General features: G+C 45.9%; 1 pseudogene; it reads right to left on the bottom strand.

Moving 5' to 3' along the window:
* Nucleotides 1-1671: 1671 nt before the first annotated feature.
* LOC125509101 lies at nucleotides 1672-10152 on the bottom strand (annotated as a pseudogene).
* Nucleotides 10153-18148: the final 7996 nt, after the last annotated feature.

Genomic DNA, 18148 nt, shown 5'->3' on the forward strand with positions numbered 1-18148 from the left:
GCTTCTCCTCCTTGTTGCCTGAGGAGATGATGATCTCCTTGTTGCCTGAGGAGATGATGATCTCCTTGTTCTCAGAGGAGCCAGCCGCCGTGGAGGTCGAGGGCCCCAGAGAGCAGAGACAACAACACCAAGATCTACACTGGAAGGAGATTCAGAGCCGCTGCATGCTGCCGTAGAGAACCACAACTTCAACACGTTGTGAGGTGGTGCAGTGTGCACTGTGTCGTGTGGACGACGCCGGAGTGGAGAGGAGTGATGCGGTGTGGTGTAGACATCGTCAGAGCCGTGCTTAAATAGGCGCAACCAGATGAACGAAAGGGAAGTCGGCTTCAATGTGGTGCACCATCCGGAGTAGGCTTCTTGGTCGTCGCATCGGCATAGAAACGGCGACGCCCGCTCATCCGGTTGTGTCGCTCTGACCGACATCAATGACGTGTGGAGTCACGTTAGCTCTGGAGCGGGCTGGCTGGCATGACTACGCGGCCACCCCTTCGTGCGGAGAGGGTTTTGGGGCGCGCGTATGTTGCGTCAGTCCAGACGTCCGCAAAGCCCCTTGGTTTGCATCCGGTTTACGGGAATTTGGACAACCAGACCCGTTCGTGGACCGGCGTGGTACCACGTTGGATGACAAATTGTGTCCATATAGCTGCATCCGGTTTTGAGGATCCGCGCTGGAGATGCTCTCACACGCTACCTTAGAGCATCTACAACTGGACCCCTCAAACCCGTCTCAAACGCCCGGACAGGCCGCCTGGTTGCTGCCCGGTCATGAAATTTGGACCTAGACGGGCCTCTCAAACCGCCTCAAACGCCCGGGCTCACCGGCACCCCCCATATCTAGCCAAAATATGAGGCGGATATGGGGCGGTCCGGGCGCGCCCGCCACGTCGACTTGGCCCAGCTTGGCCCACGTCTGCCCCACAAATATCGTCGTCCGAAAAACCCTAGACCGCAGTCAATTCGAACTCCACTTCACTCTCCTCTCTGTCCACTCCACTTCTGATCCCCTCCAAACTCATCCGATGGCCGGCGACCGAAGCAGCGCTGCCTCCGGTGGGGACTCCGGCTCCGACGACGACTGGTCTAGCCTGCTACGCGAAGCGGACCCCGACGATGTGGAGAAGGTCATCCTCGGCATCGTATTGAGGCGTTCGGTCGTCGACCAAGGCGGATCCGGCAGCGGCGGATCCACTTCGTCAGCGCCCGGCGTCCTCCGCCCTTCCTCGTTCTGCTTATATTTTATCTATGTTTGTAGTATGGATTTGCACTGTCCGCCGTTGAACTCCGTCTAATCCGATGAACTGCGCTATAATCATGTGTTTTACGCAGCGTTGCATGAATAGCATGATTTCGATGATTTCGAGGTTTAGAATATGAGGGACGCGAGTGTGGAAGACGAAATATGAGGCGTGCCCGGTCAGTGCCCAGGCGCGTCCGCAGCTGTTTGAGGGGTCGTATTTGCCCAATCCGGCTGTAGATGCTCTTAGGGGCCACTTATGTTTGGGTCTGCTTTAGGTCTGTGAAATCGGTTTGTGCTCCATACTTACCTTAGCTAGACATTCCGTTGTTAGGGTTTTACACGGTTGCCCTTGACCAACCGTGTGTTCAAGGTTTTGTTTTGTTAGTTTTTCTTATTTATACCACTACATAGTGTATCAATAACTTCAAATGTAAAGACATACAATATCATAGGTGGTTATCTATAAGGGCAAATTAACTGCTAAATAATGTACTTCCTCCGTATCAAAATATAGCCTACAAAAACATCTCCTATTTTGGTACAAAGGTAGTACTTACAAGAAGGATTTAGTGTGTGTAGCTCAACTCAATAACAAGTAGCTAACTCATTAATTTGCTACTTAACCAATTGGTTTTGATACGTATTTTTGGAAAGAGATCAATGTCAAGTTGCCAAATCTATGGATCAAGTTTTGAAGGAGAACTCAGCGTTCTTCTCAAGCAAAGCTATATAGAGTAAATCATTAGTCTGCTAAAAATCAAAATAGAGGTACATTTCAGGCAACCATCTAACAGATGATACATCATTGATGGCGAACCTCGATGGGTTAGAAGTAGTGAAGACACGACCCAAACTTGAAATAACACCTCACCGGGCACACTGACCGAACCATCAAGCTTTGCCTACACATAATCAAAACAGGCAGAGCAGCATGACGTAGTTAGGCAACAATCTCTCCTAACCACTGATTCATGGCCAATCTCATCACCGATAACCATGGAAACCCAACCAAGCTGAGAGGGCCGATCATGACAAATCCACATCATTAACACCTTACTGAGAGAACATTCAATCAGTTGGACTGCTGTACGACAACCCCTTGATTTGGCCCGTTACATCGTATGTTGTGCTGATATACTCCATTATATTTGATTATGTGGCCGTCATCGTTGCCTTCTATGTTGTCCGCTTCATGCACATGAACCGGTGTGTCCAATGAGCATATGTTTTCTTCAGTAATCAGCACATCTTTTATGAGGTCCTGAGGTTCTTGGCATTTTTCATTGGATTGAGTACCTATCAAAACTCACACGTAGACACATACATGAGGTTATTATGGTTATGAATTAACCTAGTATTGATCTTTTATACTTCTCTTGGTTATGGTAAGCAAGTCCGGTTTTTTTTTAACCAGAGGGTTACCTTTCCTCCTTGTTATGGTATTTTAAAGCTACGACTCTGAACCTCTTATTCAGATGTTTGAATTGTGAGTAAAATTATCTAAAGTATTAGATATACCTGTTATCTCTCCATTCGACATCAAATTATTGTTCTTTGAAACATCTGAAGATGAGAAATATGCCAACGGTGCCCTTGAGCTTGATGCAAAGAAAGAAGAATGAGATGAAGACAATGGGAACCGGCACCCTGGAATAAGTGGTGTATCTCCAGCTTCATTTGGCTACAACAAGAAATAAGGACATTGGAATAATTAGAAGGACACCATTTTATCGAAAATAATTGACTGCCCCATTTGAATTTGTAAGATGCAGACCTCTAGGTATTCTCCGTGACCTATGTAGTGAACTAGTGGAAAGTGACTGCGATGCATGTTGAGGTACCCAATGAGATTACTTCAATGAAGAAATCAATTCCAGTTTGAGTACAACTAACAACAACACAAAGGCGTTAAAAAATACACAAAGGTATCACTTTTTCAGCATTTTTAATTGCTACTGACAACAGTGGTTCAAATTTGCATAATAATTTTGTACATCATCAGGAACTCAATCTATATTAAAAAAAGGCAGCCCGGTGCATGTAGCTCCCGCTTGCGCAGGGTCTGGGGAAGGGTCCGACCACTTTGGGTATATCATCAGGAACTCAAACTATATTTAAAAAAGGGCAGCCCAGTGCATGTAGCTCCCGCTTGCGCGGGATCCGGGGAAGGGTCCGACCACTTTGGGTCTATTGTACGCAGCCTTTTCCTACATTTCTGCAAGAGGCTGTTTCCAGGACTTGAACTAACAAGGACCTGAGCAGCTCAGATTAAACTAACAAGGCAGCAGCTTTACCACTGCGCCAAGGCTCCCCTTCAGGAACTCAATCTATAGCAGAACTAAAACAAGGGTCATTGTAAAACACAAATTGGAAGGAAACAGTACACACTTGTTAGTTTAATCTAGGAAACATACATGACAAGGAATGTACCTTAGTAATAACTTCAGGCACTACATCCAAGTGCGAAGCAGATGCCAATATCTTCTTTCCTTTCAGATCTCCAATCGCAGGCTCCTCCAGAATGATCTCTGAGATATCAATACTTAATCTGAGCTGCTCAGCTTGCTCTGAAAGTTGGTGAGATGGCGAACTCCCAGAGCTGCTAGAACAGGATTACCATCCTGGCACCCAGAAACGTCGAGATTTTGGAGCTTTTTAAGGCACAGTGGCAGATATTCAAGACTAGTGCAGTTTGAGAGATTCAGAAACTGAAGAGAAGTAAGGCGTTCAAAGGAACCAAGAATTTTAAGATCAGGACAAGATGAAAGATTTAGGGCTTTCAAATATGCAAGCTGACCAAATGATTGGGGGAGCTCCTCAAGTTTAGAACATTCTGATAGATTCAGATATTGAAGTGAACAAATGTTGCCAAAAAACTCAGGCAGCATTTGGAACTCGAAACCACTTAAGTTCAGATCTACAAGAGAACAAAGGCTAGCAAATGATTGCAGTAGTCTATTAGGTAATGTCGGAAGCTTAGAACACCGTGACAGGTTCAAGAAACGAAGTTTGGTGAGGTTTTCAATAGATTCAGGGAAGCTTCTAACTTCAGGACAGCATGAGAGGTTTAGGTAATGTAAGTCATGCAGCAAATCAAGGCTTTTCAATTCCTGAAGTTTCTGGCAACCTTGGAGATTCAAATAATTCAGGCCCTTTAAGTTGCTGAGGAAGGATGGCAATTCCATGAGTTCAGTTTCTGAAAGATCCAATGCTTGTAGCTTATTAAAGCTACTAATTTGAGGAGGGAGTGTTGTAATGGACAAAGTGGAAGCATCAAGATACCTCAGCTGTTTAAGCTGAAAAACAGGAGCAGGTATCTCATTAACAGAACATTCACTGAGATCCAGAACACGCAGATACTTGTTAACTGAAAAAACTTTGCTGACATCTTCCAATTCTGTACCACTAGTCTTGAAAATGAGTGACCTTGCCTTGGAAGGCCAAGCCTTGCTATCTATTGACTGTAAGCTTGAAGCTGACACCTGTGCGTAACGATAATCACAAAATCTATTATGGCGATCATTCTCCGTGTCCAAAATCACAAGGATATCTTCACCAGCAACTGACCTAGCAAGATCATGTGCCAAATCATGCATGCAGAGCATTTCCTCTGATGCATTGAATATTTCTCCAGCAGTCTGTAGAGGACGTTAATTAGTTTACATACTTAAAAATATACAAACTCCCACCTTATTATGGAATTCATGAATATTATTTCTGGGCATAATTTAGTCATGCCTTGGTGCGGTTACATGTTTAGTTGATTTTAGCAAAGAATAAACAGAAGATAAGTTCACACTTGCTTGTAAGGGTTTATCTGAATACACTGATATCATGTCCGTTTGATGCAAATATTAAAACCATACGTTTGTGTTGCATATTATTGGGGGTTCATGCCAAATCATGCTTCATCAATATAATCTTGAGATTTAATCTAACAAGAAAATAAAATTTATCGATGTCATCTTTTTTGGCTTCAGACGCCTATACCTGGATAGGAGTGCAGACAACATAGAGAAGTACAAGATGGCGAAGAAGGCCGCAAAGCGAGCTGTTGGTGAAGCAAGGGGTCGGGCATATGACGACCTCTACCAACGGTTAGGCACGAAGGAAGGTGAAAGGGACATCTATAAGATGGCCAAGATCCGAGAGAGGAAGACGAGGGATATTGGCCAAGTCAAATGCATCAAGGACGGAGCAGGCCAACTCTTGGTGAAGGACGAGGAGATTAAGCATAGATGGCGGGAGTACTTCGACAAGCTGTTCAATGGGGAGAGTGAGAGTTCTACCATTGAACTGGGAGACTCCTTTGATGAGACCAGCATGTGTTTTGTGCGGCGAATCCAGGAGTCTGAGGTGAAGGAGGCTTTAAAAAGGATGAAAGGAGGCAAGGCGATGGGCCCTGATTGTATCCCCATTGAGGTGTGGAAAGGTCTCGGGGACATAGCGATAGTATGGCTAACCAAGCTTTTCAACCTCATTTTTCAGGCAAACAAGATGCCAGAAGAATGGAGACGGAGTATATTAGTACCAATCTTCAAGAACAAGGGGGATGTTCAGAGTTGTACTAATTACCGTGGAATTAAGCTGATGAGCCATACAATGAAGCTATGGGAGAGAGTCATTGAGCACCGCTTAAGAAGAATGACAAGCGTGACCAAAAATCAGTTTGGTTTCATGCCTGGGAAGTCGACCATGGAAGCCATTTTCTTGGTACGACAACTTATGGAGAGATATAGGGAGCAAAAGAAGGACTTGCATATGGTGTTCATTGACTTGGAGAAGGCCTATGATAAGATACCGCGGAATGTCATGTGGTGGGCCTTGGAGAAACACAAAGTCCCAGCAAAGTACATTACCCTCATCAAGGACATGTACGATAATGTTGTGACAAGTGTTCGAACAAGTGATGTCGACACCGATGACTTCCCGATTAAGATAGGACTGCATCAGGGGTCAGCTTTGAGCCCTTATCTTTTTGCATTGGTGATGGATGAGGTCACAAGGGATATACAAGGAGATATCCCATGGTGTATGCTCTTTGCGGATGATGTGGTGCTAGTTGACGATAGTCGGACGGGGGTAAATAGGAAGTTAGAGTTATGGAGACAAACCTTGGAATCGAAAGGGTTTAGGCTTAGTAGAACTAAAACCGAGTACATGATGTGCGGTTTTAGTACTACTAGGTGTGAGGAGGAGGAGGTTAGCCTTGATGGCTAGGTGGTACCTCGGAAGGACACCTTTCGGTATTTGGGGTCAATGTTGCAGGAGGATGGGGGTATTGATGAAGATGTGAACCATCGAATCAAAGCCGGATGGATGAAGTGGCGCCAAACTTCTGGCATTCTCTATGACAAGAGAGTGCCACAAAAGCTAAAAGGCAAGTTCTACAGGACGGCGGTTCAACCCGCAATGTTGTATGGCGCGGAGTGTTGGCCGACTAAAAGGCGACATGTTCAACAGTTAGGTGTGGCGGAGATGCGTATGTTGAGATGGATGTGTGGCCACACGAGGAAGGATCGAGTCTGGAATGATGATATACGAGATAGAGTTGGGGTAGCACCAATTAAGGAGAAGCTTGTCCAACATCGTCTGAGATGGTTTGGGCATATTCAGCGCAGGCCTCCAGAAGCTCCAGTGCATAGCGAACGGCTAAAGCGTGCGGAGAATGTCAAGAGAGAGCGGGGTAGACCGAATTTGACATGGGGGGAGTCCGTTAAGAGAGACCTGAAGGATTGGAGTATCACCAAAGAGCTAGCTATGGACAGGGGTGCGTGGAAGCTTGCTATCCATGTGCCAGAGCCATGAGTTGGTTGCGAGATCTTATGGGTTTCACCTCTAGCCTACCCCAACTTGTTTGGGACTAAAGGCTTTGTTGTTGTTGTTGTTGTTGATGATGATGTCATCTTTTTTGTCCTAAATTTACCATGCGGCTTAAAAAGTCTATTGCTTTCAATAGCACGATATATGCCTTAATCGTGCTGGTTTCAGATGTCCTCACAGTAACCAACCTTAGTAATGTCGCAAATTTCGAATCAGTTATCATATAAAACACGATGTTCCTATGCAAGCTTTCTTTGCAGTAATTCCATTTGCACAAAGCTTATGAGAAGCTACAAATATTTCCGCACAACAAAAAAAAAACTACAAATATTAATAAAACAATGGCCCTTGTGAGTTGTTTGATTTCTGGAATGACGGAGAATATTGATGATGCACGTGGTCAGATTCACCATTTTGTACATGCATCACAGTATAGAACATAACAAGCAATAACAAAGGTATGGCTCCAAAGAACTTACTTGATGCCTTCCTATAACTTGAAGGAAATATATTGCTTTAAGTTCGTCAATATACTTCTCAGCAGTTACATCAAGAGGTAAGGTTCCATGTCTGGACTCAATCATGTCAAGTGCAATCCATTGCTGAATAAGTTTTTTCTTGTCCATGACAGATCCTTTAGGGAAGATTGAACAGTATACAAAGCATAATCTTAGTTCGTGAGGCATATTGTAATATATTATCTTGAATGATGGAAATAGTGGTGAAATTTTGTCTTCGGGATAATCTTCCTCTATCTTCCACATATCTTTATCCTTGGCAGCTTTCCAGATCTCACGCCTCTGTCGTTGAGCATTCACCACAGATCCAAGAAAGTTAGCAACCAAAGGTGTGCCGCCACACCTTCTAACAATTTCTTCTCCGTATTCCCTGAACAGTGGATCACCACGCCCAGTCATTGCCCTTTGTGAGAATATACTCAAACAATCATCTTCAGATAATGCAGACAACTTGTAAGGTGGAACAGTAGACACCAACTCAGCAACTTTATAGCTATGGGTGGTCACTACAATCTTGCTTTCTGTCTGTATACCTGTGAGCAACATCTGCTTCAGCTCATTCACTTCTTCATCTTTACCCCACAAGTTGTCTAATACTATTAAGCAGCTATACTTATTAAGTATGGTTTGAACGGCATTCTTAATTGATTGTAATTGCATATTTCCCTCAATCCTTTCGGTAGTTTGTGAAACTATATCCCTCCCGATTTTTTCAAGGCTGACATTACCCATGGAAACATGAACCCATATCCTGAAGCTGAATGCCTTTGTTCTGGCATCATTGAAAACTAGCTGTGCAAGGCTTGTTTTCCCAAGACCCATGGGCCCTACTATAGAAATAATGGAAATCTCACCGACACTTTTCTGCATTATAATGTCCATGAGATTTTCTAAGTCTCTATCTCTCCCAAAAAGAATAATGTCACTATTTCTGTATGATGTTGTCTGCTTCTCATCAAAATCCACCACTGAGTTAATATGTGAAATGAAATGATATTGATTTGGCAAGTGTTGCCTTGTCTGCAACAACTCTCTCTTGGATTTCATCTTATGAACCATGCTCACTTTCGAAATCACGGGATTGGAAAGTGAGCAGAACAATGATCCCTGAAAATTTATAAGCAGTTTTACTTAAAAATCAACATCTTTGCTGCTATAACAAAATCTGTAAGCTTGCTAAATGTCATCACAGAGTGACTAGCAAAAGGCAGATAAGAAGTGCTTGTGCTACATGCCATAACAAAACCAAAATCCAAAATGTTGGGTTAAAGTTGCAATCGCATAACAATTCGTTGCTTCTTATGGCAGGAGTGGAAGAACCACGATCCTTGGTAAGCAGTACCTTACCATGGCAAACAAGAACTTGTTTCTCACTGCCCCTCAATGATTAATTCTTTACTATCTGGCCAAGTTAAAACAAAATGTTCTTGTCCCACTCCAGTTTACATGCTCAAGATTTTGGAGACCTATATGTTGAGAGCTCTATACATTCACTGCATATTATGGTAAAAGATAGCGACTACGCGACTGCTTGCTGTTCGTCTGCTTCCTCTATGTCTGCGTCGCCCTCATCATCACCATGTCCACCGACGCCGAACGTGCCGCCGCCGAGAAGCTCAAGGCCGGCAGAAGGCCGCCGAGGACACCGCTGCTGCCGCCACCACCGCGGCGGCTTCTGCATGGCCTACTGGAGGGTATAACACGTATATCCCTCCTGATTATTTCCGTATTAGCAGTACTAGCATTATGTGTAGATCTGTCTACTGTTTGCGTAGTACGTGCTCGTTTAGATCAGTATCAGTATGTTGCTAATTCTGTCAATGCCATGCTGGTCATCTATTTATGGATTAAATTAGTCGAAAAATTGCCTATTTACTCAGCATCATGTGCGCCATCGACCAGTGTTGCTGGCATGCACTGCTAATACATATCTTTTTAAAGGGAAACCTACTAAGACATGTTATGAATTTGGATTAGAAAAATCAAGTATTGACAAACATGGATAACAAGATGTTAGTGAGTTGAAATTATTGCAGAAATTCGTGGGCGAAATCATAACTCCTGGGAAGAAGAGTTGAAACTCTTCAGATCTGGTCCAAATCGTACAAGAAACTATTTACTCAGACCAAACTATTTTACCTTCTGAGCATAGCTGCTGCTCCCTTCAAACTGCTCCTTGGAAGAGTAGTAGTCGTCAACCATGTCTTCGATGTCGAAGGCCAGGGACTTGATCTGGGCGAGCCAGTGCCGCAGATTCGCCCTCTCGCTTCCGAAGGAGTTCCTCTCCGCATTTTTCAGCAGGTCTTCTAGGTACACCAGAGTGTCCTTTATGCTCTCCAGGTCGTCGCTGAAACTGCAGCACAGCGTGACCTCGCCCTGCGCGGCGCCGATGATTTCGCCGATCTTGCGGGCGACCTGGCTCACAGCCGCGGCCGCGAGCATCTCCGTACCAACCATAGCTGGAAGTGAGGGGGTGGAGCAAGAGCAGAGCACAACCAGAAGATGCGGCCGGCAATGGAGGCTTTGAGCTGAACTAGGACTATCCACCGAGTTATTTGTCATTTTCATCACTTTTGTTTTAGATCGATTGGTTTCTTGACTTTGACTTTTCAAAGTCTCGATGGTGGACAAAGATGTAGTAGAACCAACTCTTCAAATGTTTTTTTAAGAGAGTACAAACGCAGATGTAGGTGAAGAAACCTACACATCGTGTGGATTTCCTATCAGCATGATACTCGTGCGTTGCCAGGAAGCCACTGGCTTAGGAGGTGGTCAAATAACGTTAATCCTGTGTCCGTTGCATAATTTATGATTAGTAAAGATATCAAAGATATGGTGAGGGGCGTGCATTGTTAGAGAATTTTAAATGAGCACGGTAGAGAAACTAAAATTAAGATCGATTTTGAGTTGAAATCACAATTTTGTGCTTGTTATTTGTGCCTTCTACAAAAAAAAGTTGGTCTCACATAAAAATAGTGTATTTATTTATTTATGATAGATCTCACATGTGAGTAAAGTATATTTGTTACCAGGCAGCAAGCCTGGTAAGCTATCTCAAAAACAACATCAAAAAGTAAAGTATATTTGTTTATATCTCTTTTGGAAGATTGCTAGTTTCACATTTGGGGATGCTGGTGTGTTTATTTCAAAAGAATGTTGGACCTACATGTGAACTCACCACCAACTCTAATCTTTATAAGTAGGAAAGATTACAATTTTAAATGGCATGTCAGTATGTCACCCGTCTGGTCCAAACTTTCTTAACGAGACCATCCCAACTCAAGTCTAAATTGGGGCTGCTAAGGGCTTTTTAGTTCACTCCTCTAATTGGCACCTAGTCGAAATTAAACCGAATAGTGGAGTAAAAGTTTTACTCCTTTGCCTCGCGGGCGCCTAAAATCACTTGACCTCGAGGTGGTCGAGTAAACATTGCGCCCACTTTTCCAGCGGTCACCCCCACTACATCGGCGCCGACACACCTGTCATCGACTGTCCACTGCCTCCGCCGCTACCTCGTCGCCTCCCTTGGCCCTAACCGCCTTTCTACCAAAGTCCGAGCCATTCACCGCCATCGTCGTCGTCATCAGGGATGAGCTGAAACACCGTCGCCGCCGCATCGACCGATTCGTCGGAAACCGCCTCAGATCTTCTTCCTCGTTGGCTACCCAGCATCTCACCGTGCTTGCGCACCTTAACCGGCCATCCACACGCCCCGCCGCCCGCTAGTTTGGGCTCAACTCCGCCGGCTAGCTGGTAGACCTCCACCGCCTTGCAAGTGTACGACGTTTTGCCTAGGTGAGTATTTTTTTTTTGATTTTTTGTCTCGTGTTTGGTCCAATTGAATTGAACTGAATTGTTTCAACTGAAGATGAAGAGGACGAGAGAGATGATCTTTGAGGACTATCTTCAAGGACTCATCGTCATCTGAGGAGGAATAATGATGATGACTTCAAAATTGTCGTTGGCATGATTTTCAACAATGATATTAGGCGGCTGAGGAGAGGATCGCACTTTGGCCGCATACAACTCAACCGTGATAGGGCGGAGGGCCATGCCAAGATTATGAGATATTATTTTGACCATAATCTGACCTATCCACAGAAGTATTTTTGCCGCCGCTTTTGTATGCACACAAGTCTCTTTCTCACCATTGCAAAAGTCATGGAGAAGTATGATGATTTGTTCAAGCTTAGAAGGAATGCATGCAGAAAAATGAAGTGTGAGCCCTTTGATGAAGTGTATTACGGTTGTTCGAGTTCTAGCATATGGGTGTTCGGCTGATGCATTAACAACTATGTCCGCATTGGAGAAGGTACAATCTTGGAGGACGTTCGAAGGTTAACAAAAGTACTTGATGTCTTTGAGGCAGAGTACTTGAGGGAACCCAACAAGGAAGACACCGAGAGGCTGTTGGCAGCGAGTGAAGAAAGAGGATGGCCTTGGATGCTAAGATCAGTTGACTGCACGCACTGGACCTAGAAGAGTTCTCTTGCGGGATGGAAAGGTCAGTACAAAGGCCACTACAATGACCCAATGATCATTCTTGAGGTTGTTGCATCTGAGGATCTATGGATCTGACATTCATTCTTTGGATTGCCTGGCTCTCACAATTACCTAAATGTACTATCGATATCATGTAACACCCGGATAATTAAGGTACATTAATCATATGCTAATGATGCCATGTCACCACGATTACTGTTGTTAAACTCACATTGGTTTGAATCTGGTCCAAATTCAATTTTAAAATAAAGTCAAAAATAAAAGTTTTCAAATGTCAAAACTAAAATGTGCAAACTATGGAAAATAATCGTAAATATTATTGGTGAAGAAACCAAATTCTTATAAAATGTTTAGGTGCTCAAAAATAAATAAAACAATGTCTTAAAAAATTGTATAAATGCCTTTTATAATTTCTAAAATAGCAAACTACTTTAAATAAAGTCCAAACTTTTTGTGGCACTGTATATAATTGCATCTCTAATTTCGGGCCAAGTCTCATTTTTCTTAAAGGTCTTTTGCTATTTGAAAATGAATTAGAATAGAAACTATAAAAGAAAAATTATGGCAGAAAAGAAAAGGAGGAGGACCTAAGTGTCGGTGTCAAAACCGACGGATCTCGGGTAGGGGGTCCCGAACTGTGCGTCTAGGATCGATGGTAACAGGAGACATGGGACACGATGTTTACCCAGGTCCGGGCCCTCTCTATGGAGGTAATACCCTACTTCCTGCTTGATTGATCTTGATGAATATGAGTATTATAAGAGTTGATCTACCACGAGATCATAATGGCTAAACCCTAGAAGTCTAGCCTATATGGGTATGGTAATGAGTATATGTGGTATCCTTTCCGGACTACCCCCTTCGGTTTATATAGACACCGAGAGGATCTAGGGTTTACATGGAGTCGGTTACATAAGAAGGAATCTTTGGTCACCAAGCTTGCCTTCCACGCCAAGTAGAGTCCAATCCGGACACGGTACAGTCTTCGGTCTTCATGTCTTCACAGCCCATCAGTCCGGCCCATGGATAACAGGCCGGATGCCCGAGGACCCCTTAGTCCAGGACTCCCTCAGTAGCCCCCGAAACAGTCTTCAATAGCGAGGTGCTCGGCACACATATTATGCTCGGCATTGCAAGGCGGGTTCTCCCTTCGATGATCTCCAAGTAATGTATTCGGCCATTGATCCAATGTCGCCTCCTTGGCTTCTGCGCATTGAATAATCTTTGTCCTCCACGTGTCGAGTGAATGTGGAAAGTCAGGGTATTTTTGCGAATAACACCCCATCCATGTGAGGAAGAGTGCCTATTTAAAGAGATTGGATCCCAGATCCATTCAGCGCTACGCAGAAGAAATCCCCGGAGACTGCTCAGGAGAAACTATTCTAGCATGGCTAGTGTTCCCAGCTCCTCCGCTCGTCCTGACCCAGAGAAAGGCGAGTGGGAGAGGTGTTCCGTGTCTCATAGCCGATTGACGAAGTTGCAAACGCAGGGATTCCTTCCCCATGCGGATCTAGTCCCTGTTCGAACGGGGCTAGCTTCCTTCAATGAGGGGACTCATGCAGAGGACTTCCCCAATCCGTCCGAGGGGAGCGAGTGTGTTTTGTCCCCTACCTGCTAAGAGGCGTTGGATTTCCAATCCATCCGTTCCTCCGAGGGCTTCGGGAATATTACGGCCTCCAGCCGACAGCTGCACAACTTCACTCCGGCCTATATTCTACACATTGCGGGTTACGTCGCTTTATGCGAACTTTTCCTGGGCATTGAGGCTCACTTCAAGTTGTGGAGGAAGCTGTTTTGTCTCGTCCCGCGCAATCACGAAGGGTCAATATTTGAAGTGGGCAGAGCCGAAGTATGGCGCGTCGCCGATACTGGATATCCATCCGGCACACCAAGGAAGGCACCTGATAAATGGCCCTCCGAATGGTTTTATATAGAGGACGTTGCGCTTCCTGACCCGATTCGAAAGGGTCTTCCTGAATTTGCTCGCGTCACACTGAAGAAACGCCACAGTTGGCGTCCCTGGAGTCTTGAAGAGGAAGATGGCGCGGAGGTTCGTCAGCTAATGAGCAGGATAAGAGAGCTCACTCAGTCCGGACTCACAGTAATCGAGGTTATGGCGATTTCCATAGCGCGAGGGGTTCAGCCGCTCCAATACAGAGGGATTCCCATGTGGCACTACAATGGCGAGGACGACGCCTCTCGTTGCAGCCGGAAAGGTCCGAATACCCCTGCCGCTTTGGCTAAGATATTAGCCGAACTGTTCAAAGGGGAGGAAAAGGAATTTCTCTGCATCAAATTTAGAGACGGGTACTCTATGTATAACCCTCCCAGCTGGGTATGGCCTGACCCCTCCGTTTTTACTTCTTCCATCTCCGAATTGCCTTTGATAAACTTCTAGCTTGTTTGCTTATGACAACACTAGAGAAAGGTCACCGAGGGATTTTATAGTCCCGCCCCACAGCCGGAGGACCATAACCGGGAGCTAGATCCCGGGTTCGAAGAGGATCCGGATATATTTGTGGTGCTTGCGGAGGGGTGTTTTACCAGGCGAGCTACGATGGCATAGAAGTGGCCATCATCGCCGACTACCCCGGTCTTCTTCCAGCTTCACACGTAAGTGATCCGAACACACCTTATTCAAAAGAGATCTCTCCTTCCTTCTTACCCACCGCACTGTCTTGTGCTCAAAAGGGGAAGGGTTCGACGCGCCGTACTACTCCAAGGGTACCTCCGAAGAGAGTGCCCCCCACTCCGGGCGAGCCTTCCAAGAGGAAAGCAAACGAAGATACGGCCGTGCCCTCGTCGAAGAGGTATGAATTCGCCAACCTGCACCTGAGCGGTCACGTCCAACCGTGACCTTCCTGTTATCCATGTGTTAGGAGAAAGACGCGTCAGACCGTATCCGGAGGTTCAGGCGGCCATACTTCTCGCAGCCAGGATTCAGATCCTGCCATGAAGACGGGGGTTGATGCGGAGGCGAAGCTGGACTGTCCTCCGGCCGAGGACTCGGATGATGTATCCGTCACCAACTCGGAAGTGGAGAGTGCGATGAATCATCGGCGCCGCCGGGCCATTTTACAAGACCCTGTCTTTTCAGAAGAGTCGTTTAATGCCTTCAACTCGGCCGATGCATACATCCGAGCTGCTCGAGATGGCATTAACAGGGCCACAAAGCAACATTTGAAAGATGTGTAGGTAAACTTATTTTGTCTGACTATGATAACCATATGCCAGTAGCCCCCGAGACTTAAAGGGGTTGAAACAACTGATTTAAGGATCAATGTATGACCAGGTGCTTACGGAGAAGAACACCCAGCTAGCTCAGGAGCTGGAAAAGTGTCAGCGCCGGCTGCTTGCTGTCAATGCCGAACTGGAGAAATACAAGGCATCTCCCGGTAATGTTTCCTTCTACCGAAAATTCATAATGATACACCGATAGTGCGAATCTGGGTGCTAATCTTTGTGTTCGACCGTTAGACCAAGTACAAGAGCAGCTGGACGCCGCTCAAAGCGAAGAACGCGGAGCCAAAAAGCTACTAGCAGCGGGCGAGCGTGTATTGACAAAAGTCATTCAGGAGAAAAAGAAACTCCAGGACTCGAACTCCAAACTGGGCGAAGAACTGAAAGATGTGCGAGCTCAGCTAGCTGACTCTGTGAAGGAGAACAAGAAGCTGCGAGGCGGCATATTCAGTATGTGGCCACTTTCTGTTTTATAACAGTGTTGGAGGTAACGGTAGCTGATATAGCTGAAATTTCAGGTGTTTTGACGAACCGCCCCGAAGAGGAGGTGTCCGGATCATCGAGTGATCTTCTGCAAGGGCTGTCGCAGTTGCATGAGCAAGCTCGGCAGGCGATGAGGAGTGTAGCCAAGGCTTTATGGCCGTCCGACCCCCCCCCCAGGAAGCATGCAGAAGCTGGTAGACTGTTCAAGGGAGCGCGGGGGCATATCCGGTTGTGGAAGATATCGGCATGCCGAGAGGGTGCGCGAGAGGCCCGGGCCATGGCGAAGACGCGGTATACCAAGCTGGATCCCAATCACATGGCTCGTGTCGGACCGCTAGGGTCGGGTGGGGAAGAAATTCCCGTTAGTTTAGTATATGACCAAGTAGAGGTCGAAGCCAAATATTCCCAACAGGATTGTAAGTTAGACTGCCCGTTGGAAGGTGTAGAGGAGGAGGTTTTCGAGTCCAAGTGACTGTATACTTTCCTCATCTAGCCGAATTGTATATCATTTGTCATGGCAGACCTTTTCGCCTCAACCTCCAGTCCCGAAGGTGCGGAGTGTTTCCGAATACCGTCGCAGCCGAATAGGCCAGGGTATGCCTGGAAAACTAGGCGTAGGGGTCATATTTGCTTGAACAGACAAGTTGTATCCGGCTAGCTATGTTATATTACATTGATATCGTAAGAAACATCTTCGAGAGAGAATAGTTCCTTTAAGTTCCTTTCCCTGGGTGAGCATGCATTTAATGCGCATGTCCGAATTATGATGTGAGCACCATGGTTTGTATAACTTCTGGGGGTGCACAATGGAGTGAGTTTGAATAACATCTTTAATTCACCGACCGAATATTCCCTTAAGAACGCTAGCTTTCGGCTTCACCCAGTCTGAGGTACACATCCAGATGACCCGACGGTAACAATCGCAGAGGTGATCCCTTTATGCCCTAGCCAAACTAACGGGAACGTAGGGCATAAGCACAGGAGCCAGGCAACCCATCTTGGCCAAAATTTAAGTCATATCGATGCATATAATGGCAAAGAAAAGGTACATATGGAAAAACTCATATGTGAGGAGCTTGATGCTCAAGGAATGACAAGAACTTCTGTCCAAGAAGCCCCCAGGTACAAGTGGCGTACATGTTTAAAGATGTATGTGCCAATGGTGTCCAGTCTAGCCGCACTTAAAGCTTTAAAGCGAGAAAAAAGAAAGTAATCGGAAAAGAGAGAAAAAATAATGGAAACTACAGGGGAGGAGGAGACGAACAATGGGTTTAGTGCTAGGCGTAGAATCTCCAGAGACTGGCCGCGTTCCAGGGGTTCGGCTTGAGGCAATTGTCTGATGCATCGCAAAGATGGTACACTCCTCCGGTGAGAACTTCGTCAATTATGAAGGGACCCTCCCATTTGGGCTTGAGTTTGTCCTTTTTCTTCTCCGGGAGGCGTAGAACGGGTTCGCCGATGTTGTAAGTCTTGGCCCATACTCCTCTGCTTTGATATCTTCGAGCCTGCTGTTGGTAAACTGCTGAACGGGCTTTTGCGACATCGCGTTCCTCTTCCAGGGCATCTAGGCTGTCCTGCCAATTGAGCTCGGCTTCTCTCTCTTCGTACATACGCACTCTAGGTGAGTCGTGAATAATATCGCAGGGCAATACGACCTCTGCACCATACACCATGAAGAAAGGTGTGTACCCGGTAGTACGGTTGGGCGTGGTCTGCAGCCCCCAGAGTACGGAGTCGAGCTCCTCAACCCAGTGCTTGTCTGATTCTTTCAAAGACTGCACAAGTCTGGGCTTGATGCCGCTCATAATAAGACCATTGGCGCGTTCGACTTGACCGTTGGTTCATGGGTGGTAGACGGAGGCTTAATTGAGTTTAATACCTAGATTAGTACACCAGGTTTTTACCTCGTCGGCCATGAAATTGGAGCCGTTGTCAGTGATGATGCTATGTGGGACACCATAACGGTGCACAACATCAGATATGAAGTCTATCACTGGGCCGGACTCAGCCGTTTTGACCGGTTTAGCCTCTATCCACTTAGTGAATTTGTCCACCATAACTAGCAGATATTTTTTCTTATGGCTTCCCCCTTTAAGGGGTCCAACCATGTCGAGTCCCCAGACCGTGAAAGGCCAAGTGATGGGGATTGTTTGTAGGGCAGTGGGGGGCATATGGCTTTGATTGGCAAAGAGTTGGCATCCGACGCAATGTTGGACAAGGTCCTATGCATCCGCTCGAGCCGTCGGCCAATAAAACCCTGTACGGAAGGCCTTGCTAACAAGGGCCCGAGCTGCGACATGGTGACCGCCGAGTCCGGCATGAATTTCAGCCAAGAGTTGCC

This window comes from Triticum urartu, chromosome 5, assembly GCF_003073215.2.
Source record: "Triticum urartu cultivar G1812 chromosome 5, Tu2.1, whole genome shotgun sequence".
NCBI classification, from domain to species: domain Eukaryota; kingdom Viridiplantae; phylum Streptophyta; class Magnoliopsida; order Poales; family Poaceae; genus Triticum; species Triticum urartu.